The sequence below is a fragment of the Taudactylus pleione genome, unplaced genomic scaffold (assembly GCF_031769625.1).
Source record: "Taudactylus pleione unplaced genomic scaffold, aTauple2 ptg000093l, whole genome shotgun sequence".
NCBI classification, from domain to species: domain Eukaryota; kingdom Metazoa; phylum Chordata; class Amphibia; order Anura; family Myobatrachidae; genus Taudactylus; species Taudactylus pleione.
The window spans coordinates 34,613,466-34,641,464 of NW_028284495.1; the positions used below are offsets into that span (position 1 = coordinate 34,613,466).

General features: G+C 41.8%; 1 protein-coding gene across 3 annotated transcripts in view; it reads left to right on the plus strand.

Moving 5' to 3' along the window:
* ARHGAP28 (Rho GTPase activating protein 28) overlaps positions 1-27,999 on the plus strand; it is a 253,189-nt gene that overhangs the window by 113,842 nt on the left and 111,348 nt on the right. Inside the window, exon 1 of one of the 3 annotated variants that reach the window (XM_088469668.1) lies at positions 26,847-26,922. The exons of the other annotated variants lie outside the window; for them this stretch is intronic. The gene's annotated coding sequence lies outside the window, so the exon portion shown is untranslated. Of the gene's footprint in view, positions 1-26,846; positions 26,923-27,999 lie in introns of those variants that run through there. 3 annotated transcript variants of the gene reach the window in all.

Below are 27,999 nucleotides of genomic sequence, written 5' to 3' on the forward strand. Positions count from 1 at the left end.
AAATTAAATAATAGTCTGGCAATGCCAGGCATTACAGCTAATAAGTAATAACCCTGCTCAAACAGAAATTTTGTTCAGCTCACATTCTGTCCATTGATTACGTTTAATTTTCTGGTGTCTAAAGTTCATTGAGATAAATATAAAAGTAAATGTTTTAGCCCTGGTAGTGTTTGTCTCTGCCGCAGCAGCCTTAGTATAAGCAAGAAGAAAAACAAGGAAGAGAGCGATAAGGAAGCATCTGTATTCTGCTTTATAAATAACCTAAGGACGATCCCTGAGCACGGCTTTCCTTATTCCTCTTCCTTTTCTAACCCAGTGTGGTTTACTTTACAAAATACAAAATTATGTGCATCCAATTAGAGATTATTGATTGAGGAAGCATTTAGTATCCCTAAGGAAATGTGTGCATTATACTGTGTTTGTTCTGTCTGCATGATCTAATTTGTGCTATGCTGTTTGCTGCTCCATGGGGGAAAATACTTAACAGCATTAATGGAATTGTCTATATTGTGTAGGCCTGCCTACAATCCAATAACCTGGCTGAGATAATCCAATAACATATAGTGGGCAACAAACAGTGCTGCACAGAATGATGTCATGACACATATATGATTGATAGGTTTCCACCAAATTAAAAAAAATACAGTACTAGGTGCCCCAAATATTGAAAATGACCCAGCCTCAGTGGCCTTTTGCATGGAGGTTAGGGGTAGCGGTCTGGTGGTTCCAATAAGTATTCTTGTACTGTATTTTCTCACCCATTGCTACAGTGGTAAGTATGGTACAGTATTCATTTACCTGTGCTATTGAAGTGTAAAATGGTTTCCTGAATATTGTATAATATACAGTACACTGGCACTTAACCCATTATTAGTAATAAATGGAACATATTCTATAAATCATGCGGTTTTATTATTTTCAATGTATCCTTGCATAACTCTATTGCTGGGCATACACGGCCAGATAAAATGTCTGTCAGACCGATTGTTTTCGGCAGACATCCGTGCTCCGCCCCGGGGGAGGAGACATTTCCCTGTTCCTTCCGTAGGAAGGAACACAGGAAATGTCTGTCTGTCGACCGCGGCTGGGCATACACTGCCCGATGCGGCCGACAGTTTACCGGGAAATATCGCATCGGACTGGCATGCTGGTCAATCCGGCATGCCCGACCGAGCAATATTTAACCCTCGGTCGCCCCCCCCCCCCACACGCTACAATTATCGGGACGATCCGCCAATATCAGGCAGATCGCCCCGATAATTGTAGCGTGTATAGCCAGCATAACAGACATAGGAAATGGTTTTATGACATGAACAACAGCAGTTTATTTTAGAGGTAAAGGATTAAGGTCATTTTTAGTATTGTTTAAAAGTGCAATCATATAACTATTCAAATCATAATTATAGCAAAGAGATTTGCAGCACTAATAAGACAATCTTTACTCAAAGTTTAAGCATCATTCATGAGCTATTATAAGGTCATTGCTATAACACCCAGAAATCTGATTTCTATTCTATCTAAAAAATCTAACAATTAACACAAGATTAGTAACCAGCATTTATCATTGCAACATTGTTACTGTTGCATTTGTACTTTTTCTACAATCACTGGATACAGTACAATGTAAATTTGTGGGAATCTTTTTGGTGTTGTGGTTCCTGTTTTTGCCCAGCACATACTTGTTGCTCCTTTCCCCCATTTGACTTTATGCACACTTTGTACATATGTGACTATTTTATTAGTTTTAATTTAATAGGAGCATAGCTTATATAAAGACTGTCATATTATCATACTTGCCTACTGTCCTGATTCGGCTGGGAGCCTCCCAAAAATCAGTTGCTGCTCCCGCCCCCCGGAAGGCAGTCCAGCCCCCCTCGTGGTTACCATAAAACCCTCGCAGCAGAGGTGGGTGGGGGGGTGATTCATGGCCCCAAGCCCTGCTTCACAAGGCTGAAAATCTCGGCATCGTGTAGCAGGGACGGGGCCAAAATGACATGATTTTGTGTCCACTCCCCCCTCTCCACCCCCTTTGTCGGGTATTATCTCCGGCCGCGCCCCCCTGCTTGTCTGACCTGGCTGTCCATTCCCGGAGGAGGCAGCCAGAATGTCAGCAAGCCTGCATATTATTGGTTATATTGCAATATATGTCAGTTGTAAAATATAATAGATGTATCATTGGCAAATCTGTGTATTGTTTCTGCTTATCTATGTATTTAATGCATCTTCTGCACACATTGGGCATGCTGCAGAGTGGCACAAAAGTTGGGCATAATTACTTCCTCATTGTGTGCTTGGAACTAAATGAATGTAGTGAACACAAAGCATTAGTGTTTTCTATGTTGCACTGTTCTGTCATAAATTAAATTAACCCCATTATGTTTTTATAGGTGTTTGCTGAGTTCCATCAATAGAATATATACTTTCGGGGATATCCTATTAGCCACAGTCAGCTGCTTTTTCACAAAAAAATTGCCTATCGCGCACCTAAATACTTACTGCGCAATTCTATTAGCCTCAAAATTCGTGGAATGAATTCTACGCAAATTAGTCTTCACCACCTCCTGACCAGGTGAATAGTTGGGAAAAGTCCCTATTTAAAGGTAAAAATGTCAGACCACTGGGACACCCTCCTTAATGACTATTTAGGCAAAAAAAATTAATTAGCTTCATTTGGGCAATAACGGCATTGCCATTTGTGGGGTGAAATAGTGCAAAATGCAGGAAAATGGGTTCATTTATGTTGGACAGGTACTGTATATGGGGGTGCTGTATGAATGGGACAGGTGTTTTTAAATGACACAAATATATACTTATTTTACTTTATTTTGCCATAAAACTCTGCTTTCTAACATTATTTAACTATTTTAGAAAATTTAATTACCCCAAATACTTTTATTATAGATTTCTATACTGTTAATCTCTATCAGTTTGCCTTTTTGGGGGGTACCTGCAGATTTCCCCATATTCACCTATACTTATCATGGGTAAAACCAGCAAGAATTATCATGTGAATGCCGCACTGCGACTTTTTGCAATTAGATAGATGTTATAACATGCGGCAAGTTATCGCTTTGTCGCGGCTAATAGGATATCCTACTTAATGTATCTATTTGCTGAGAGAATTGTTATGGTGTTGTAATAATTTAATTGTAATTTAAGGTGTTGGATACATTCCATATATTCAATTTGATGGGGTTTTTCACTAGTCTATACATCATTGGTTGAGGAGGGTTTAGGTGTATGAACCATTTATCTGTGACAAAGGAGAGATGAGCTGTGACCATTTTAGTGAAGGAAGTCACAGAAAAAAATTCTTGCACCAAGCTTCTGTATAGAAGCTGGCCAGGGTGCTGAAACAGCAAGGGATCATCTGAAACTGAGGCTTGGAATGAAGCAAGTCACAGAAAAGACATAGCTATAAGGAATTTAAAAAAATAAACCTTTGGAACACAATCAAATGATTTCCATTCGATTGTAGAAAACATCGGACTGCCACCATCAAATGGTAAATCACTGCCATCGGAACTCGGATGTCCATCCCTACGATGAACCTGTAGGCGGACCCTGGCTACCACTCCTCCAATGTGAAGTGCTCCCTTTCCAGTCTGTTGTTCCTGCTCACCACAAGCCCTCAGTGAATAGAAGACACCTCCCATGGAAGTCAGTGCTGTTCTTGGACAGGGGCACCATGCCAAGTAAGCTTAACAGGAAGCCCAGGAATACAGGGTACATTGTGCAAAGAGGACATTGCTCATCGCCATGTTCAGGCTGCTGGGGAAGTGTGGGCGATGGAGGCTGCGGGAATATGCACAGGTGCCCCAGCCCCGGGGACATGTTGCTGATAATGCTTAATGTACAGTAGCTGCAATACATATATCTCATCCATGATCCTCCTGCCCTTCCCAGCACATCCCAGTGGCTGGGACTCAGCCAGCTGCAGAGCAGCAGCAGTGGGGGGTTTTGTTACACGGGTGAGATGCAGGGGGGCAGGAGTGAAAAGCAGGGGGTTGTGATGAGATGCAGCGGACTGTGGTGACATGACGTAGGATCTTATGAGATGCAAGGGGCTTTGGCGAGATGAAATTGCTCCCGCACAAAGTCGGTACGGGTCACTAGTATATATATATATATATATATATGCATATATATATATATATATATATACTTTATAGCAATATATAGAACAGACAAACAAGATGCATCAATTAATGTAAGTGCATAAGAGTTATATTCTAGTCTTTGAAAATCTAATTAATTGCTTGCCCAGAGATTTTTTTTCCCAACTATTCTATAAATGGGACACAAATGAACAGATGCTAAAGAAACAAGAGGGTTGATTATGGGATTGACTATTAACTATTGACCTAATTTAAGTAACTAGTTTATTTAATAAAGCCCGAATGCAAGAGATATCAGAGAGCCTTAAGCAAGCTATAACTCAGTACTGTGATCTGACCAAATTTATGAAGCTCCGGTAGACTTAGCTAACATCAGATGATGTTGGCCATTGTATTGATGGAGAGGTATCTTACAGATCCCTATCTGGTAGTTGTGGGCATCTAGGAAGTGTAGTCTTTCACTGGAAGACTTTACAGGTTAAAGTGTTGTGCCCTGTGCCTGGCCCAGCAAAGCAGTCCAGGACCGTAACTAGGGGTGTGCAAGTGGTGCTTTTGCCCAGGGCACAGGGCCATGGGGGTGGCCCCTTCACTGCCCCACGGCACCTGCATTTGGTTTGCAGGGTGCCTGGAGTGGTACTCTGCAGCCAGTAGCACCGATGCAAAGCCATCTGAAGCAGTGCTCTCCTTCCTAATGCCAGCAACCCTACCTCCTGGGCATGACATCATGACAACAGGCATTTGAGGGCAGGGCCGGCACTGGCTTTATACCATCCTACTCTGGCCCTAAAGCAGTCAGTTAACTCTTAGTTATAGCAATAGGTGGTTTTCAAAACTAGCCCTATCGCCAGATCAGAATAAATAGGCCAGTAAGAAAAATTTCACTGCACAATGGAAGCAAATAAAATCTGTCTACAGTGTCTGGCATTTCATATGAATAACAGGGTGTCGTGTGTGAAACTTCCTTTTGTCCACTCATGTAATGTTCCATGTTTGGATAATTAATCTGTCCTCCATTTCTTTAGAATGAAGTGAATATGTAAATGGACAGCTAGAGGACAGGTTTATACACACCACATAAAATTATTATGGGCTTTTTGTTTTCTCAGAGACACAAAACAATCTCTCATTTCTTTACAAAGACAGAGAATATCCTCTATATTATATTTTTGTTGCTTGTGGATCAACAAACACCATCATGCCCTTTCAGTAATTGGCCACCAGTGCCAGGATCTGGGACTGTCAACCAAGGTTGCACCATTCAGGCATACACCAGACCCAGTTATTCATGCGTATATACCCAGGATTTAGGCTTAAGGGTGAGGAATCCCAGGCCTCTGTGTGCCACTTCTTGGTGGTGTCCCTTGGTTGCGCATGCAGTCTTTACAAATCCTATTGGTCCACACAGTTATTCTAGCTCAGATGGTACTGTGATGTGGCTGGAATCCTCACTGCGCCATCATCATATTAGACACCACTGGACACCCAAGGAAGGCCAGAGTCCCCCGAAACCTTGTACAGCAACAACATGGACACCCTTGTTCTAGCAACATTAGTATGGTTGAGAAAATATTTAAAATTAAGCTTATTAGAACAGTAGTAATCATGTAGTTAAATTAACATAGTGGGTAGTGCATAATTAAGTAAATACTGTATAGGTTTTTAGTAATGTTTGCATTGTCTGTGGAAATGTTTTTCTTGTAGTTTTCATGCTATATGTACTTTTTGTTATGTATAGTCTGGCAATTTCAGATAAACAATTTTCCATTCTTAGGTGAAATTTGGAGATTTACTGTTGACAAATTAATTTTCTCAACAAACATAAAAATTAGTATTTGCCAACACTAACTCAAGCTGCCATCTTTGGAAGTGATTTTCATTGTCTGGCTGGTGAAGTGTAGCATTAAGGACTCCTGAATATAATCATTTCTCATTGGTCAGCAGTAGGGTGCAAAGGATTAATTTTTATGGCCATTTTTCTGGCATGTGCAAAACACTGGAAAAATGGCCACCGCGCCATAATGCCGGTGATTGCTCACAGCTGCTACTGCCGACATGGGACTCTGGAGAGGTAAGTATTGAATAAATGGGTGCAGGGTGTGTAGTGTGGGCCGCCTTGGACCGTGGTGCCTGTGTGCACTGCCAGGGCCAGATTAAGGTCTGTGGGGGCCCCTGGGCAACAAACTTGTGGGGGTCCCTATTAAATGTGACAAACTGGGGGTATGCGCAATGGGGACCTTATGCAGATCCCCCAGTAGTGTCAGTTCCCACAGTAGTAGTGCCCCTTATGCAGTGCCCCCTATGCAATACTCCCATTAGTAGTGCCCACTGTAGTAATGCCCTCTGTATAAATGCCCCCAGTAGTAATACCCCTGTAGTTGTGCCCCAAATAGTAATGCCCCCCAGTAGTAATTGGGCGTGTGCCCAATAGTAATGCCCTAGTAATAATGCCCCCTGTATAAATTCCCCAGTAGTAATACACATGTAGTTGTGCCCCCAATAGTAATGCCCACAGTAGCCATTCCCCCTTTAGTAGAGCCCTCTGTAGAAATGCCCCCAGTAGTAATGCCCCTCTATTAGTGCCCCCAATACTAATGGTCCCTCTCTAGTAGAGCCCCCAATAGTAATGCCCCCTGATTAATGCCCCCAGTAGTAATGCCTCCCCCTCCGAGTAATGCCTCCCCCCCCGAGTAATGCCCCTAGTAGTAATTCCCCCCTCAGTAATACCCCCAGTAGTAATGCCCCCCAGTAATGCCCCCAGTAGTAATGCCTCCAAACTCCCCAATTAATGTCCCAGTAGTAATGCTCCCCCCTGAGTAATGCCCCCAGTAGTAATGCCCCCCCCACCAGTAATGCCCCCAGTAGTAATGCGTCCCCCCTCCCTGAGTAAAGCCCCAGTAGTAATGCTCCCCCCTGAGTAATGCTCCAGTAGTAATGCTCCCCCCCGAGTAATGTCCCCTGTAGTAATACCCCCCGCCAGTAATGCCCCCAGTAGCAGGGCTGCCATCAGAAATTATGGGGCCCGGGACTGACAAAATAGACAGGCCCCCCTTCTGTGTTTCCCAGCCAGCCCGCCTTCTGTGTCTCCCCTGTCACCCCCCTCCTCTCAGCATAGTGGCGCGGTGTGAAGTCATACAAACCAGGCTGAGTCTCGGAGGTGGATTGAGAGCCAGTGGAGACCTAGATAAAGGACTTCCATGGACTCCCCTCCTCTATGTGTGTATATGTATATATAAGCTATATGTGTGTATATGTATATATAAGCTATGTGTGGCTATATGTATATATAATCTATGTGTGTGTGTATATGTATATACAGTCAGGTGCATAAATATTGGGACATTGACAGAATTTTCATATCTTGGCCTCTATTCACCACCACAATGGCTTTGAAATTAAACAAACAAGATGTGCTTTAACTGCAGACTTTCAGATTTAATTTGAGGGTAATTACATCCAAATGAGGTGAACGATGTAGGAATTACAACGGTTTCTATATGTGCCTCCCACTTTTTAAGGGGCCAAAAGTAATGGGACAAACTAAACAATCCTAAATCTAACTTTCACTTTTTAATACTTTGTTGCAAATCCTTTGCAGGCAATTACAGCCTGAAGTCTGGAACGCATACACCTCACCAGACGCTGGTTTCATCCCTGGTGATGCTCTGCCACATCTCTACTGCAAATGTCTTCAGTTCCTGCTTGTTCTTAGGGCATTTTCCCTTCAGTTTTGTCTTCATCAAGTGAAATGCATGCTCAATCGGATTCAGGTCAGGGGATTGACTTGGCCACTGCATAACATTCCACTTTTTAGCTTAAAAACTCTTTGGTTGCTTTTGCAGTATGCTTCGGGTCATTGTCCATCTGCACTGTGAAGTGCCGTCCAATGAGCTCTGAAGCATTTGACTGAATATGAGCATATAATATTGCCCAAAACACTTCAGAATTCATTCTGCTGCTTTTGTCAGCAGTCACATCATCAATAAATACAAGGGAACCAGTTCCATTGGCAGCCACACATGCCCACGCCATGACACTAAAACCACCATGCTTCACTGATGAGGTGGTATGTTTTGAATCATGAGCAATTCCTTTCCTTCTCCATACTCTTCTCTTCCCATCACTCTAGTACAAGTTGATCTTTGTCTCATCTGTCCATAGGATGTTGTTCCAGAACTGTAATGTTGTTTGGCAAACTCTAATCTGGTCTTCCTGTTTTTGTGGCTCACCAATGGTTTACATCTTGTAGTGAACCCTCTATATTCACTCTTGTGAAGTCTTCTCTTGATTGTTGACTTTGACACATATACACCTACCCGCCTTCTGTGTCTCCCCTGTCACCCCCCTCCTCTCAGCATAGTGGCGCGGCATGAAGTCATACAAGCCGGGCTGAGTCTCGGAGGTGGATTGAGACCCAGTGGAGACCTAGATAAAGGACTTCCATGGACTCCCCTCCTCTATGTGTGTATATGTATATATAAGCTATGTGTGTGTATATGTATATATAAGCTATGTGTGTGTATATGTATATATAAGCTATGTGTGTATATGTATATATAATATATGTGTGTGTATATGTAATGTATATATAAGCTATGTATGTGTGTATATGTATTTATAAGCTATGTGTGTGTGTATATGTATATATAAGCTATGTGTGTGTGTATATGTATATATAAGCTGTGTGTGTATATGTATATATAAGCTGTGTGTGTATATGTATATATAAGCTATGTGTGTGTATATGTATATATAAGCTATGTGTGTGTATATGTATATATAAGCTATGTGTGTGTATATGTATATATAAGCTATGTGTGTGTGTATATGTATATATAAGCTATGTGTGTGTATATGTAATGTATATATAAGCTATGTATGTGTGTATATGTATATATAAGCTATGTGTGTGTGTATATGTATATATAAGCTATGTGTGTGTATATGTATATATAAGCTATGTGTGTGTGTATATATATATGAGCTATGTGTGTGTGTATATGTATATATAAGCTATGTGTGTGTATGTATATATAAGCTATGTATGTGTGGGCCTATACTACAACCACTTACTGCTTGCCTTTCAAAACACTGATCTCCTCTTTTTCTTGACAACTACATTCGCCTCACCACCCCCTGATACATTGCAATACCCCACCCAACCCACCTCACTCCCCAGGATAATGCTTACACTTCTGTTACACATCCCTCCCCCCTCCCATTAATACAAGTATAGACCCCCACCTCACCCACATAGCATGAATAAGTATGGTGCTCCATAATTATGGGGTCACCTCTTTCTTGGCTATGGGCACCCCCTTTGCCTAGTGGCTTAGTCCTGTCCCCAGGGATATTGTAAATGATATGCTGCTCTTGTATAAATATAGGAGACACCCCACAGTTTTCTAGGTGTCCCCTTGATCCCCTAATCGTCACCACTGTTTTTTTTTTTTATCAGGGAGCTAATATACAGTATAGGAGTGCCTTATGGACATGTTTAAAAGCCCCTGTATTTTTGTAATGTGGTGCCCCACCCCCTCTATTAGGGACAATTCCTTTGAGTAATGGCTCCACCCTGTCCCCAGGGATATTGAAAATTATATGCTGTATAAGTACAAGGGGACAACTGGAAAAAATGATACTTATACAAGGGCAGCACATACTTTACAATATCCCTGGGGACAGGGCTGAGCCACTAGGCAATTTGGTTTCCCTAACTAACAGAGGTTAGTCAGGGACACCATAACTATGGGGCACCACATAAGTACAGAGCCCCCCTAAGGTACTTACCTCTGATAGCAGCATCGCAGGAGGCTCTGTGTCCCTCTCACAACGGCTGCAGACACATCATGCAGGCCTGGAAGAGCATGAGAGGGCGGGGACTCGGGGAGAGGGTGGGGACTCTGGAAAGGGGCAGGGAGGGACCTCACACTCTATCTGAAGGGGAGGACATGTAATAAAGAGCAGGGGAAAATGAGGGTCTGGGACTCGGGTAGGGGGCGGGGAAAGTGGGCTTTACACATCCGTCGGCATGGGGGATAACTCGTGCAGAGGGAGAGACACAAATAATTTAAGTGAGGCAGTGCTAAAAGCAAAGCCTCTGTTCTGCCCTCCTATGAGAAGGGGCCCTGCAGCTGCTGATAGTCACTTAGTGACTGACACTGACAGGGGGCCCCGCAGAGCACCGATCCTGCAGTAAACTGCTTTGTACTCACAGACAGTCATCAGCCTGTGACTAAGACTGAATCATCTGCACTCTGCGGGCCCCCTCTGAGCCCGGGCCCGGTACAATAGTACCGGCTGTACCCCCCTGATGGCGGCCCTGCCCAGTAGTAATGCCCCCCCACCAGTAACACCCCCAGTAGTAATGCTTCCCCCTCCCTGAGTAATGCCCCAGTAGTAATGCTCCCCCCCGAATAATGCCACCCGACAGTAATGCCCCCAGTAGGCTGCTTGCACTAAAAAAAAAAAAAAAAGCTTATACTTACCTTAAGCTAAGCCCCGTGTCCACTGCAGTCCACTCGGCTGCTCCTCTGCACCATGGCAGAGACGTCATCACGTCTCTGCCATGGTGCACTGCGTGAGCCAGAAGCTGGAGCTAACGTGAGCTCAAGCCTCCGACTCCAGCTGCCGCTGCGGGGAGGGAGCTTGGCGCCTGCCGGTTACAGCGGGCGCCTGGTAAATGGAGCCTCCCTGCGGCGGCGGGGTTAGGTTGGCCGGAGGAGGCGGAACTGGTTCCGTCTACTCCGGTCCTCTTTAACCCTGATGGGTGTGTGGGCTATTAACGTGTGGGGGCCCAGGGACAATCGCCCCTGTCTCTCCCCCCGTTAATCCGGCCCTATGCACCACAAAATCTGCACACATTATAGAAACACCCCTGATGTGTGCAGATTTACAAATAGGACCCTTCCTTATTTGAATAGACAAATATGTTTATAGTTGAGCATCATGGAACGTTCAGTAGAGCCATCATCTCTACTTGAATAGGCCACAGAGCATATGACGTTTCCCAAAGTGTAGTATTGTATGAAGTGCATGTTTGGAATAACTTTCACGTCATAGGGATATTGTTAATTGTCCTGTGCATCTCTGTGGGTGACTAGCAATTGAATTGTCCCCTATAAGTACAGTTTATAAGTTTTATTTTACCACTCAGACAGTGTGAAGTCAGCAATGCCTTCTGGAGCCAAGTTGTAATTCTAGATGGGACTAGGATCTTTAATGCTAGTTATTCACACAGTAAATTTTCACTGCTATAACACCCTTCACATTCCATGGCTAATGCCTTTATATATTTATTCTAAAAATATATTGTCTAGTTAAAGAGGAATAGACACGCTCAGAGACCCTTCTTATGTATGTAAATAAGCAGTAGAAAAAACAAAGATGTAATAAATAACTACTTTACTAATCAATATGTAAAGATAAAAACTCAAATGTGTACAATATAAATTGGGAATTTGACAGAGAAATCAACTGATTCTAAATATGCATGAGATATTACACAAAAATGTCCATATATTAGATTTGACCGTAAACAATATATATCTTGTGCACGTTGTTGGGTCAGATAACACAGTATATGCACCTAGAGTGAAAGTTATGCAAGTTAAGTGGGCAAACTAGGTTGCAGAATAAAGGAGATAAAAAGGAAATATATTCCCTATATTCCCCTCACTACAGGGGTAAAAATAAATGAGCAAGTCTTGATGAAACGACCAACTAAACAGCAACTAATTAGTAGAATGTGGAGACCATAATTGTAGGATATAGGGGATATCCAGGATGAGGTTAATGGCCCTAGACTGCGGCTTCCCACTAGTCTATGGGCTGGGTGGTATCGCTAGTGCTGTTGCCCGGGGTGCTTTTCACGGGGAAAGGAGTACGGCACTGGAGTATCTGGGAGGTGTTCTCTTGACTGAGCGTCCTCTGTCGGGTAAAGGTGCATACACACTAGGCGATCAGGAAAGACAGTACGATTACGACATCATAATCGTACCGTCGTTCCTGATCCCCTGTAGTGTCTGCACTGAACGATTAGTTGTTCAGTGCAGGCACTGTCCATCATTCCTGAACAATCTGTCGTTATCGGCAGATTGTGCTGCATGTTCAGGCGATGGACAATGTCGGAAACGACCAGCGGGAGTACGCATCGCTGGTCTTTTCTGACATAAAAGTGCACGATTTGTGCACGATTACTGAGCGATTGCATGATTACAATGTCGTAATCGTGCAGTCGCTCAGTAATATCGCCCAGTGTGTACGCACCATAAGTGTGCCGACGAATGCCCGACCTAAAGGACAATCACCAGCACTCTGTGCCAAAAAGGATCGCTGCTGTCTAGGGGGGGATGTAGCAGTTATGGCTACAGGGAACCAGTCACTGCTCTCCCCCTCCAAATAGAGATTTACCTCCCTGGGTCTCGACAGTAGTCCGTTCTCACCCCTTGCCGGCTTGTGTTCATCATGCGCCTCTCTCATCCTGATGGGCACTTCCGGGTTGCGTCTCGTGTTTGCGGCTCGTGTACTGCGGCCGATGTATAGATGTTAGTGAACGTCTTTTAAACCTCTTATCATCTTGGGTACAGTGCTGTATCTCCAATGTGTTTCAAACCTCTTGGGGTCTTCTTCTGGGTAATGTGGTAACTAATGGCAAAAATTACACAAATAACATATATTGTCTGAATTTAATACAGTTGTTATATTTAACAAAATTAAATACTGGATGTAACAGTTACTGTACATCAGGTTCAGCTCTAGAAAAATATGGATATGTCATTGCGTTTTCCGTAAAAAACAACATTTTCCTCATTGTACCACATCAAAGACTTAAGAGCTGTGATTCAGAACTGTCATAGTATGCAGATTTGTGATTGCTATAGACGTGTTGTATGTAGTATTTAAGGCGTCTGTAGAAGTGCTGAGGCAAACAATGTAAATTGCCCATCACTGGGCGGCAGCTGGTAAATGACAGCTGACAAGTTTCTGAGTATACATTGAACTTGTCAACATTAGTGGACAGGTCAAAAATTAGTATAATGTAGAAAATCCATACCATTTACAGACTTAAATTGACTGTTTTAATTTCCATTGATTGCTTCTGCAGCTGGCTGAGATGGTAATAACAGAGGAAGGATTGCTTCACTTGTAAAGCCTCTATCCTTGTTAAATAGATTCCCCCTTGCAAAGGGAATGGGGAAGCTTCAACCTGCGAGAATCAGCAAATCTTATATTTGGTGGTTTGATAGAGATGCACATGATGTAATAAGAACACAAAAATCTACACATGTAACATGAAATATAGACTTTGACCTACTGTACCTTTTACCTCATTACTTATTAAAGACAAAAATGAGAGGAGAGGAAAAAGTTGTAATTAAGAGTTTGCAAAAAGGGTAATAGGCTGTACTGAGAAATCTACATTTATTTAGTGATCATTAATAATATAGTAGAGATGTGCGCAGACCTTAGTGCTTTGGTTTTGGCAAAACCACCGTCAAGTGTTTTGGTTTTCTTCGGTTATGGTTTTGGATTTCTTTAAAATGTATTTAAAAAAACAGTTAAAATCTTGTAATTTGGGCCTGTTTACTTGCAATCCGAAACTGAGATTCGGTTTTTCGATCCGAGTTACAAACTTACAGCAAATCCGAGCCAGGTCTCGGTTCTACTTGAAACCCCAAAAGTGATTTTTCTTGTTTTTAAAACATTGTATAGTTTTTGATCACTGATAATTAGTCTTACATATAATTAATGATGCTATAAATGACTCTGCCTAGTCAATAAAACAAGGATTCCATAACCAAATTGATTGTTTGGCAAATCCAAGAAAGAAAATATTTTTAATTTGTTAAAGGCACATTAACCCTATTTTTGTATTTTCTATTTGTAGAATTTAAATATTGATAGATGACTTTACAATTATATTCATGTTGAAGTCATTTTCATAAAAGTTAATAATTCTCATTGCATAAAATTGCCATAAAAATTACCTAAAATTGATCTAGTGCATGTTAAGCTGCCCATGCAAGCAGCAATTTTAGTAGACAGTTTGGTTGTTATATACCAGATCATCCTGTGCGGGTCCAAAATGACCTTTGCTTGTTGTTCAAATCTGAATAATGATGATGATTGGGTGGAAAAGATGGTTTAGCAACGACTCTGACAGAGTGACAGCATTAATTGTCCCCAGATCCAAATGTTCATCACAAAGTCTGGTATAGTAAATCCACTGTTATCTATTTAGCCTTGTATCCACATATGTTAATAAAATATTAAGCAAATACATGTATGATTAATAAATGCAAGCATGCAAAGAACAGCCATATCTGAGAATAATGTCTTATAACACAGTTCTACTGATTATTCATGAAAAGCAAAAGGTATCAAATACTATGAAATAGGATATGCTTCCATTTGAAGAGTTTTTAGTTCTGTAAAGTATAAAAATAAATGTAATGCATTACTATACTACATTTTATAGAGTAATATAAATGCATTGAAGCCTGCAGGCTGTAACATAGGAGCCTAATTTTTATCACCAGTTAATTGCTTTTCAGCACAATTTATTAATATTTTATCACCAAGGCAGCTCAGCAATACTCAGCTACCTGCCGATACTGGCCCAGAGTTCTAAACATTACTTGTTGGTTTGAACACGTGCAGTGGAATTGATATAAGATCAAAAAATAACACAGGTCTGCGATGAAAAAACGTATTTAACAAATGTATGTGATACTTATAGATTTTTGGCTTCTGAACAAGAAAATGACTCCCGATTTTGCATATCACATCACGTTTTTCTGGCAAAACATGTATTTATGAATAAATAATTTTTTTCAGATTCTTTAAAGTAATAAATGTATTCTTCCTACATTTATTATAAAACATTGGACCTGATTCAGACCCGCTCGAAAGATGCAGCTGCTCGCTCCTAGCATATGGAAATTCAGCTACGTGACGTCAAGCCAGGCACTCGCTCGCCAAGGCATAAGCACGCCCGCTATGTCTTGGAGAGCGATCACTTTGTGTTTACAGATGCCCACCAGCCTGTCTTTAGCTGCCCACTAGCGTACGTCATCTCCAGGAAGTATATACAACCATCGGATCAGACCGCAGCGCTTGAGGTTGACTTTACCCTACTGCAAGCACTTTGAGCAGTTCAGTGTAAAAATCAACCAGGTGACGTGTACTATGACACTGCCTGTTAATTATGCATGCCTCTGAAACAGCGTTGAAAGACTCTGGCATGCCTGCATCCACAACTCCACTCCCCCGTTACTACTGCCCTGCCCCTGTTACCACCCACAAATGGCCTCTCCTGTCACTCATTCTATGGGGCTGTCTTGGCAGGGTGAGTGAGCACATTCCGATCGCTCGTACTAGTTTGCGCATGCGCACTGCGAACTACACGCATGTGCACATTAGCAAACATCATCTGCAACGAGCGGCCGATTGCTAGCGAGGGGGTCTGAATCAGGCCCACTGTCTTAAATTAATTCAGTCAGTAGTATAGAACTTTGCAATTCAGTTCTCGTCATAAACTTCCCCCCGCCCAGTGCCAGATTAAGGTGGTCCACATGGGCCTGGAGCTGAATTTACAAAGGCCCTAAACCCCATACTGTCTAAAGGAACATTGCACACACACAACAACTACAAGGTGAGCTGGTGAAGGTGGAACCAAATACAACAGATGCAACATAGTTTTGCCCTGTGCCAGCTCATTTTAACCCCTGCCTACCACCATATTTCCCATACTGAGCATTTCCCGAATAATCTCGGAGACTAGAGTGAAGAACAGGGTGAACGGTTCCACCAAGACATTAAAGATGTAGAAAGAAGATACCAGGGTTGATGGGACATCAGCATGATGGCTGACTACTGCTGGATGATACCCAGAGACAACACCGAAAAAGCCTATAAGCGAAAAGCGACAAACCGAAGTTTGAAGACAAAAAAACAAGATATTAACGATTTTTTCAATAATTATGGTTTTGTTTCTATTATTGTTTGATTTTATTGTTATTTTATTATGTAATTAAGACAAAAACACAGTGATATCATCTACACTTCTTCGTATATCACAATATATATGTCAAAAACAATTAAACCTTGTTTTTTCTTAAAAATGTATGTAACCCCCTTATAGGTAAATGTGATGTGGAATTTTTTTTTAATATACTATTTCTTGATGTACACAGGAGTACAATTAAGAATATAATAGTATTATTAAAAAAGCTTTCAATACCTTCAATTTCACAGACCTATGTAATTAGTTAAATAAAAACAAATACTAGCATGCTGATAAAAGGGTGTGGTATGATATATCGACAGTGGTTAATTGTCAACATGTTAGAATGCCCTCATATCGTCCCTGGTGGCCCAGCAGTGACTTACCTGTTCCTAGCGGCTGCAGAGACTCTAGTGCGGCATCTGTATTCCAGCAGTCATGTGACCATCACTTCTGGGTCAGACTGCCGATCCTCTGGCGTTTGGGTATTTTTCTGCTATCTGTAACACTAATCCTAACTCCTAACCATCCCTCTAGTGCCTAACCCTTAACCACTCCCCACAGCCTACCCTAACCTCCCCCTGCAGCCTAAGCCCAACCCTCCTGCCCGCAGCCTATCCCTAATGTTGACATTCTGACGATGTCAACATTTCTCATGTCAACATTGTAAGCGTGTTGCCTGTCGACATTGTAGTGTTGACATTATGACTGTCCACATAGTCATTGATGACCTTTTTGATTACATCCCTGGATGTACTGTTATTTTATTTGGCTACAAAGCTGATGCAAACAAATCCATATTCCACAATAAGCATAGTCTCTAACCATAAGTACATATTTATATTAAATACTGTTTACAGAGCTGTCTTTGTCCAGTAGTATGTCCTTTGCACTTTCTCTATGCTCTTTTTCCTAATTATACCTATGTAGTCCTGTGTACTATAAACACATTTCACTACATAATACTACAATACTGTTACTGAAACAAAGCAGTCAGTATGTTATTTGTGTGATGCTATAAACTAGTGTGACAGTATCAGCCAAAAAAGTTAATTTTACATGTTTTACTTTGTAGTTCTGCAAGTGCCAGCATACCCAAGCAGTTCATGGTGCCAGGGATATGATTTGCTATTTGTGGTAAATGTTCTTTTATAAACAATAAAGGATGTCTAGTTCTAAAATAAAGATTAGATTACGGCATTGAATGTACAGGACACCAATGATAGTAGAAAGAGGCACATACATAAAAATTGGCCAAGGTCTGCCTTTAGAAATGTGCATGTAACCTAGGCAGATGGGGCAATATACCACTGCACTAGGGGCAACTTTCCTCTTGGTGACATTTGTATGTGGCATCACCTGGGCAAGAAATAATACCCTGCATGTTGGCAATGTGCCCCTCTATACTCTGTACATGTGGTTGCAAGCACTGACATTGGTTTTATATCATAGCTCTAAACACTTTTGTGTTATGTGTATGCAGTTGGCACTTGGCATCCAATAACTGGCTCTTGTGCACATACAGTAAGCTTGTGTAACAGGTGAGACATATTTCTGCACTGTACTCTGTCATTCAATATTGATTCATGCTTACTGATGATCTATTTATTATATTTAGACATTATTTAGCTATTATCACTGGACATCTAGGGCAAATACATGGTTACTGGTTGTCCACTGAAACTGTGTACTCCTAGTGCATAATGTCCACGTTGTTCTATTATAGTTTGTCTAGCTGCACTGTCCTATTGTAATTTAACACATATGTTCCAGGTTGGAGCATTGTTTAAATATGTGACTTTTGTTTTGCAGTGGTGTTGCATTACATTACTTACGTTAGGAGAAAGCAATTTTGTAAATGTCTTTTTTTGTTGGCTGCACTCCATGTAAACTCCCCTGAAGCAAAAAAAAAAAAAAAATCATAAGTCCGTTCTTCTTTCACTGCAGCCTGGATGGGATTGTCTGTGCAGAAGTTAGTTAAAGAGAATCCTTATAATTTTACTTGCTACAAAGTCAACTGAACCTGTGTGGACTAAGGCAACTTGTTGCTAGTTTGCAACATTGAACATACAGTATGAAGTTGTCTGCCTGCTCCTCCTTTGTTGTCCTGCCTTGCACTGAAGCTATATAATTGTTTCTGTTTCCGAGCCTTTTGACAGCAATGGAAAAAAAGGTGCTCTCTGCTAATTAGGCTTTAATCCTGCATTTTAGGAAATAGTTCAGCCCTGTCACAAACAGGAAAATACTACAAAGGGCTGTGCTGGAGCCTGGGACTCCCCAAATTGTAACAGAGCAGATTGTGCATAGTTTGACTTGCTGCATAGGTCCGGTCTCATTGTTTTGTCGTGCACTGCTAGTGGAATACTCATATACAAACCTTCACTCCCTTCATATGTTTGGATTTCAGCAAGGATATTTTTATTTGTTCAAAGAACTTTTTGTTTCATCATTGAATTTAACATTGTAGAACCGTTTGAAGATGTAAAGGTACGTACACCAGAACAATTTATCCAGCCTTTGTTCTCCTGTGCTGAGGCTGCTTATATCCTTGTCACATAAGTTTTTGTACAGTGTGTTTATCCTCCTATATGCAATGTATTTCATTTATTACAGTTATTGCAAACAAAGCAACCTGAATTATGGTTAATTAAATCAGAATATTATTTTTCTAGCAATATCAAACAGAAATCTTTTGTCATCAATGCAAAACATGTTAGCATTGATCTGATTACATTATTATTATGCTTTAGTGTGTATTCATTAAAAGAAACCCAGACAAATTAGTTTAAATTTACTAAATGTTCTAGAGCTGTTGTTCATTTTAAACAGGGTACAACAGGGGTTGTTTTATTTTTTATATAACTCACTTTATATGTTAAAGTAAACTTTTATTTTTATTTCAACTTTTATAGTAGAATTAGCATAGAGCCACAAGAAAATATTTAAAATAACTAACCAATAGACATCCTTCTACAAGTGTGTTGTGACTTTCCATTGGCCTTGGAGATATGCCAGATTTGTCAACTTCTTTCTGTCCCTGACACACAGACGTCAATACCTGCACTGCATTGTCTTGGAAACCAGGAAGTCCCTTGTGCTGAAAATAACCTTGCTGTAGATCTGGAAGATCCCATAAGGGCATGAATAAAGTAAATCAGCACATTTCTGCACTTATGACACAAAGTAGAATTAATGTTTTTGCATAGCAATTTTCTACTTGATTCTTGAATAGGGGAGCTTACATTCCAAGACACAGTTATTCCATGTTTTGTTTTGTTTTTGTCATCCTGTATCAGTATGGTTTTATTCTCCTACTAATGCATAGTTATGTGTAAATAAATTAACGTTTATGAATGCATAATATATTTGGTTTTTGTTTCTTTTGAAGAACAAATATCTCTGAAGACAAGGGTAAATACTTACACTCTTGTTATCTGAATGACAAGCTTATCACTTCCTTAACTTGTTTCATTATAGTCTGTTTAGCTGACATGCTTCCCTCTTCCACAGGATATCTGTAATTCCAGTGGAATCTTTGCAGGGAAATTCTTACTAAACTGTATTTGAAACAGAGAGCTAAAATAACTCAAACACTTTTATGGAAGGTTACTGGGAAAAAGAAAGAACATATACAATACATAATGATATAAATGCATTTAGCGTTTGTATATATATTATATATATGTACAGCACAGACAATCTATTTATATATATATATATATATATATATATATATGTGTGTGTGTGTGTACTGTATATTCTGTATATCATATGAAAGAGAATGTGTGTGTAAGATACAGACGTGTTTTACTAAGCATTTGTGGTACATATATACTTTAGTGCTGTATTAGCTGGGAGATATACATATATGTTGTACAGACTAAGAAGGAGCCAGTGGAATGTTGTCATAGTAGGAATTTAGGGCCTGATTCAGACCCACTCGCGAGCCGCTGTCCGCTCGCAAGTGGGTCGATGGTCTGCACTGCGCATGCGCACGACGGAGGGAGCTCCGTCGTGCGCATGCGCGAGACGCGACGAGCGAAGGACTTTCCTTCGCTCGTTGTGTCTGATCAAAGGGGGCGTGCTGTCGATGTTGATTGACAGCACGCCCCCTTTGGTGGGCGTGCCGGGGGCGTGCCTCCCAGACGGGGGCGTTCCCAAGGGAACGCCTACCGTCAGAAGCCGGCCCCACTGACATCACTAGTGATGTCAGTGGGACTGATTTTGGCTCTGATAGAGCCAAAATCACTCCGGGCCTTGCGGTTGAGAAACTCAACCGCAGGCTTCGGCTCGCAGTGGCGATGGTCGCGATGGTCAAGACCATCGCGGCCATCATCCTGCACGCTCATATATGCTGTGGGTGGTGACCCACAGCTATACGAGCGTCCAGGAGGACGCTCCATAATTGTGGAGGTGGGCCCTGATTCAGAGCGAGCGCTCTGGTCAGAGCGTCCGGCTCTGAATCAGGGCCCTAGTTTATATAATGGGGAGGTATAACATTAAGTTTGATGACCCCTTTAACTTGAAATTATATTTTGGACTTGCAATACTCTACACTACAATTACAATTCTAAATAAAATAATTTTTGAAGGTACCTTTAACTAGGGTGTTATTAGTGTTATTAATCCTCATCTTCTGCTCGTCCGGATATTACAGTAGTAATTTACAGCCTTTGCAGTGTTAGGTGAGAGCCTACAATTCAGCATTATACAAATGGCAGTAACAGTAATATTGGGTTCAGGAAGTGTTTACAGTGAATTAATTTTAATTTCATAAACAAAACTTTTACATGTTTTTGGTGCAACTTGGAATTAAAATACCAATCATCTGCCCCAATTCTAAACATTTTATTCACAATTCACTAAATGGCCACAGAAAGTTGAAATGAGAAATATCAAGACTATTGCCATAAGCATTTCATGCTCTTGGAATTCTACAGTGTCTTATGAATTATGAATAAACAATTTTATTAAAGTGAAGGACCCTTTATTGTCATTGTGTAAATACAAAATACATAAGAAAACTATTGTTCAATATATCTATTCCTGGTATGTAAAGTGTCACTTACTGTATGTGTTTACATTCTTTACCTCTTGTTTCTTGATTGTCTACATTTTTGCAGAATAATTCATCAATGCCTGTCATCTTTGCAGCATGTCTGATACATGGCCTGATTCAGAGATGGACGCAATGGGAATATTTACGCAGACCAAGCAATTGTTTGCTAATGTGTGAACGATGCACTGTGCATGTGCAGCAATTGTTTTGTGACTATGGGCCTGATTCAGACCCGCTCGCGGGTGCACAGCGCTCTCAAGCGGGTCGATTGCCGGGCAGTGCACGAGCCCCGGAGCAAGTGAGAAATCACTCGCTCCGGGGCTCGCTATAAGAGGGGGCGGCTGTCGATGTTGATTGACAGCTCGCCCTGTTTTGTAGGCGGGTTGGGAGGGGGTGGCTGCACAAACGGAAGCATTCCCTTAGGAACGCCTGCCGTTTGTGGGCAGCCCTACTGAGATCACACGTGATGTCAGTAGTGAACTTCTTGCTCTATTAGAGCAGGAAGTTCACTGGGGTTTGCGATGGACGAGACCCTACCACAAGGGTCTCATCGCCAGCCCGATGGTCGCGATAATCGTGATCATCACCAGGCCGCCCGCTAAAGCTGTGGGTGGAGGCCGGGGTTAAAAAAAAAACGGCCCGCCCTGCTTCAGAGCGAGCGCTCGCGAAAAGCGAGCGGCTCTGAATCAGGGCCTATATTCATAAAGAGGAACCATTTGCAAAGTGAGTGACAGGTAGTAACGGGGGGGGGGTAAAAAAACTCAGGCGTGTCTTACAGTTTAAACACCGTTTCACGGGCGTGCATAAATTAGACATTGTGATCTCGCACTCATAAGAGCTCTCTGCATGTCAGAAGAGCTGCCGAGTCTGTGGCTGGTCAGACTTGTATCATATGAAGCATGGCAGCCTGCTGTGCATCAATGGTACCAATGTTTTACACTGTTGCACGTCGTCGTAAGGATGTGGGAAGGCAGCAGGGGGTGTCCCTATGCTCGGCTATGCTTTGTGAAGCATTAGCATATTTTAGCAACTGCGATCCGTGAGAGTTTGCAGTTGCCTTTGCATTACCGTCCGTCTCTGAATCCGGCCCACAGTCTGTATTTTAAAATATTTATTATATATGCTACATATGTGTTTTATATACACATTATATTGTGCAAGAGTATGCAGAGGAAATTAGTTATCCACTAATAAGTAACCATTCTGTGTAAATATTATATAAAATAAGGTAACATGGTGCAATAGTGGAGCATTCTGTAGGGATATAATATACAGTGAATGGATTGCTCTTGACAGGGCTGCAACTAGGGAGGCTAAGGGGGCACGTGACCCGGGTGCCGGACTTGAGGGGGTGCCGGGGAGAGGCTGCCGGGAGGTTAGGTTGCAGCTCTGTTGGTTTGTAGCTGCATCCCAGCCTTGAGAGGCACAGAGACACCGTCAGTCTAATGTGGTGACGGTCGCAAGCCAATCAGTGGTCGCGGACCGGCAGCCAATTAGCAGAGGCTGTCGGTCCGTGAGCTCCAATTGGTTCACGAGCGGCGCCTCATTACAATGACGGCAGTACTAACAGTTCCCCAGCATGTAGCAGCCCCATCCCGCGCCACCCTGAGTTCACACCGCATAGCCCTGGCAGGTAAGAGAAGGCAGATGGGGCCTTACTGTGGATTAATGTAAAAGAGGCCTTACTGTGGCATAATGTGTAAGGTGCCTTACTGTGGCATAATGTGTAAGGTACATTACTGTGGCATAATGTGTAAGGGGCCATACTGTGGCATAATGTGTAAGGGACATTACTGTGGCATAATGTGTAAGGGGCCTTACTGTGACATAATGTGTAAGGGACATTACTGTGGCATAATGTGTAAGAGGCCTTACTGTGGCATAATGTGTAAGGAGCCTTACTGTGGCATAATGTGTAAGGAGCCTTACTGTGGCATAATGTGTAAGGGACATTACTGTGGCATAATGTGTAAGGGACATTACTGTGGCATAATGTGTAAGGGACATTACTGTGGCATAATGTGTAAGGGACATTACTGTGGCATAATGTGTAAGAGGCCTTACTGTGGCATAATGTGTAAGGAGCCTTACTGTGGCATAATGTGTAAGGAGCCTTACTGTGGCATAATGTGTAAGGGACATTACTGTGGCATAATGTGTAAGGGACATTACTGTGGCATAATGTGTAAGGGACATTACTGTGGCATAATGTGTAAGGGGCCTTACTGTGGCATAATGTGTAAGGGACATTACTGTGGCATAATGTGTAAGGGGCCTTACTGTGACATAATGTGTAAGGGACATTACTGTGGCATAATGTGTAAGGGACATTACTGTGGCATAGTGTGTAAGGGACATTACTGTGGCATAATGTGTAAGGAGCCTTACTGTGGCATAATGTAAAGGGGGCCTTACTGTGGCATAATGTATATGGGGCATTTCTGTGGCATAAATGTATAAGGGGCGTTACTGTGGCATAATGTATAAGGGGCACTTTTTTGGGGGGGCACAAAATTATGGCCTTGCTCCGGGTGACAAATATCCTAGTTTCAGCCCTGCTATTGAGTACTTTTTAAATATTCCCACAACTCCGGTTAGCTTTGGAATGTCAATTACTAATAATGTGTGTAACAGTAAATTACAATTCTTTTATATAAGCTATAGTCTAGTAGTGCAAAATGTTTACTGTAGAAGTAAATATGCAATTTTTACTTCATGATCAAAACAATAGACCATATCAGGCCCATCACATTTGTTTTCATACGTCCTGTATATGTAAGTTCATTGCTTTAAAAAAAAATGGTAAATTGAGTTTATAGCAGCTGAGAAAGCATTGTTATATGATTAAGGAATCTGTAGTTCTCCGTTTAAAGGTTATGACCTTGTCATCTTAGAGACAAGTTATTTTACCTTCCCATGACATTTAAAAAACAATGCTTGCTTGTAACTGTGTTATAGAAAAAAATAATATTGTTGTTTCAGTAAGGTACTTTACAGCATGCGCTATTTTAACCCACTCCCAAAAAACTCAATGTCACTCATTCAGTATTTTTATTTTCCCACTCCTACCCCACACTTAGCGCAGGGAGCTAAAACTGAGGCACAGCAGCTGGCAGCCTGTAATTGTGAAGCCACTGGTAGCTGGTTCTCCATGTAAGTGATAGGCCAGGACTGTGGCATCAAACTTTATTGCCACAGCCTAGTACCCCATTCCCAGGTTAACGCAGGAGATTAGTAAATAACCCACCCCTCTTCTCTTGTTGATTCACATAAGGTAAGATGCAGAGGGGGATAATGGGGTTTATGGACACAGGTGTTTCCTCCTATACCAAGACAGGTCTTGACCATGCTCATAAATGTGAACTCCTCACCTGCACACCTGAGTACAGCCTCTGCAAAAAGAAAAAATGTGGATAGCAATGTGTGGCTAGGCAAAATATTATTTTTAGGAAGTACACTGTGGGAAAGTGTAAAAATTACATCAAAGTCCAACTTTGAATGGAATCGGTATGATATACTGGTGACGGGATGTTGGCGGTCAGAAGACCAACAGCAGCATCCGATGGTGAAGATGTCAACAGGGGCCAGTAACCTCCCCCCCGATGGTGCCTAAACCCCCCCTCCTGCACCCTAAACCTAACCCTCCCCGGCGGTGCCTAACCGTAACCCCACCCTGTTGGTGCCTAACCCTAACCCTCCCCGGTCAGTGCCTAACCCTAACCCGCATACTTACCCTCAGGAAGCCAGCGGTCGGGATGCCGACGTCGGTATCTTGATCCCTTTGGGATTGGCATTGGCATTGGCATTGGCATTCTGATGGGCGTTGGTATCCTGACATCCGGCATCCCGTCAGCTGGCATTTTGACTGGATCCCCTTTGAACATATTGACCACATTCCCTTTAAAGTCCACCTAAAACATTGTTGACTTTAACCACATATACAAGGGGGGTTCAATAAAAAAGGAAACAAGGCCTCTAATTGCATAAATTTATTCAACTCGTACATATAAGTATAATCAATAGTGTGGCCTTGGTGCAGATTATTTTTCCACATAGTCCCCATACTTGTCTAAGTATACAGTATATGATATCTTTAGTTAGTGTGTGTAATGAGACGAGACCTGCTCAGTGCCTGCCATTTCACTTGTTGATTTTACTTCATCACCAAAACAATGCACCGTATAATGCCAGTGACATATTTTCACTATATATGGAAACGGTAGTAATATTACGAGTTTCTAGCTGCAGAGGAAGATATACTATATGATTAAGGAATCTAGTGCACGCCGGGTGTCACCAGTTGGGATGGCCATCTGTGGGGTTGCATCGATGGTCACCATCGATGGCTCGATAGTGATAACCATTGATGGAACAATAATCATCAATGGTGAACTATCGATGGTTTGCACCACTCGATGGCCACCACTGCCGGGTGCCTGGCTAGCCGCGGGCCAATCAAAAGATGGAGGGTGCGGCTTAGTGGCTCACCAGGGGACGGGGCTAAGCTCTGTGTGGCGATGTCCCTGGACATTGGCACGATTGCCAGTCGCACAAGTGTATACCCACCTTTAGGAGCTGATTGGTTGGTACTATCTCTCTCCACTTGATCTCTCTCCAAGGCTTAGTACATATCCCCCTTTATCTCACTCCACTTTATCTCTCTCAACTTTAGCTCTCTCCAAGGTTTGATACATCTCCCCCTGAGTTTTTAAATTAGCCACTAACTCCGTCTCCACAGAAAGCTATAGGGCCTACTTTTGCAAAAATAGGTGTCATCCTGATGTTAAATAGCCCTGATACAACATAATTCTGCAAATAGAGCATTAATAAATAGGCCCCTAAGTCAATTGTAAGTGTTTCCCCCACTGTCTCTTTAAGATTGGCTGTTGGTTAAGGTCCTGACTTTGATGATTTTGTGTTCATAACGTGTTGGATGGTTGTTTTTATTTCAGATTTTTTCCATTCCTTATAGAATGGAAAAAATCTGCTAATATCTTCAGTCTGCTGCCAAAATTGGGTGATGATGACATGTGGAGGAGTGATGTCACAATGTTGGCATTTCTAACCACTCAATTGTTACTATATTCTTTGGCGGTGTGTGTTACCATTGTGTTGCTCTGTGTCTCTATCTATCTATCTATCTATCTCATGCTTGCTTAAGCTGGGTTCAATTGATCGACCTATATATCTGCTGCCCGTCGGCCAGTGCAGTGCCAGATTAATGTCCACATGGGCCTGGAGCTGAAATTCATGAAGGGCCTATCGTGTGTCACGGTTGGGGGTGTGACAAGTGCTGCAGCAGTGTGACTGGTGAAGTGGGGTTGTGACCAGTGTGGTTTAGGTGTGGTTTACATAGGGGTGTGCCCTGTGCTGCGGGTATGTTTAGTTCCACTGCATCTATACTGTGCATCTAGACCTTCATGCAATATTGTGTAGTTTTAAATGTATGTGACTTAATCTCCTGCATAGATTTGTTTTTTATCTGTATAGTCTATATTGGTCAGCGAAGCATAGTTTATGGTATATATCTTGCCTGGTCTTTGCTCCAACTCAGAGCAAGTTATCTCCTTTGATCAGCAGACCATTTGACTCAGATGCAACCTGTCTTAATCAAGGATATCATTCCTTTATATTCAGTATAGGGGCAGCTGTGGCTGTGTTAGCAGCTGGGGTTAAATGCACAAAGCGTGTTAACATAACAGTTAATCAAACAGTTGAACAAACATTGACCAACTTCTAAGGTAATTTCAGACTTAAAAATTGATTTCTTTAAAATTTGTCTAAAAGTAGCTTACCTAAAACTCACCATGTACTACACATTTCTTTTCATCAAAACACTCCTTCTTATTTTTTCTAAGGCTGTAACATCCTTAACTCTCTCTGCATCTCACCTCTCTGTGCTCATTGCAGCCCTATTGATTCGTTCACCTCCTCTAAAATCTCATGAGCTTTCTTTTCATCATACATTGACTATTACAACCTCATTGTGTCACTTTAAAAAACTTTCACACACCACCTACAACTATATCTACTTCTCTATCCTCCTGATTTTATTAGCTGGTGACATATCACCAAATCCAGGCCTCACACACTTACAGCTGATTTACTATGGAATAAATATCCTGCAAACCTCATACACATCACGTGTCTCCCATCACCCCCAAATCAATAAAAGTGCCTTATGGAATCCACACTCGATCACAACTTATCATTATTTTACATCTGAACATCTCTTTACAAGAACTACTTTCACAAATTTCTACATTTACCTGAGACTGCTGGTTCACACCTTAACCAAACTCTTTAAATAGCCCTTGATAAAGTGGCTTCAGATACCCATCAAACTTCACATAAACTGAAATAACAACTGTGGCTGTCCACAGTACCTCCAAATACTGTCACGTAAAGTAGAATGTCAGTGGTATAAATCTTACTCCAAATTACTTCCTCACATACTGTAAAATAGGAATCCACCCATCTGTCATCCAAACCCTCTGTCCACCCCATCTGTGTCACCCTTGTCTGTCTGCCCCTGCACTTTAAAATGTAAGCTCTCACGAGCAGGGCCCTCTTCCCTCATGAGATTTTTCTTCCTTTACTTATATTATCTAATCTGTACTCCTTACAACAGCACCTAACTCTTGACACCCCGCTACTGTTGCAGCAATGTTTATATGACATGTACTTGTCTTGTACTGTATGTCACTGTTTTCTTGTTCTGTTCATCTGTTTCTGTACTCTGTTTTTGTACTGTGTAAGGCGCTGCGGAACCCTTGTGGCGCCATATAAATAAAGGATAATAATAATAACAATAAGGT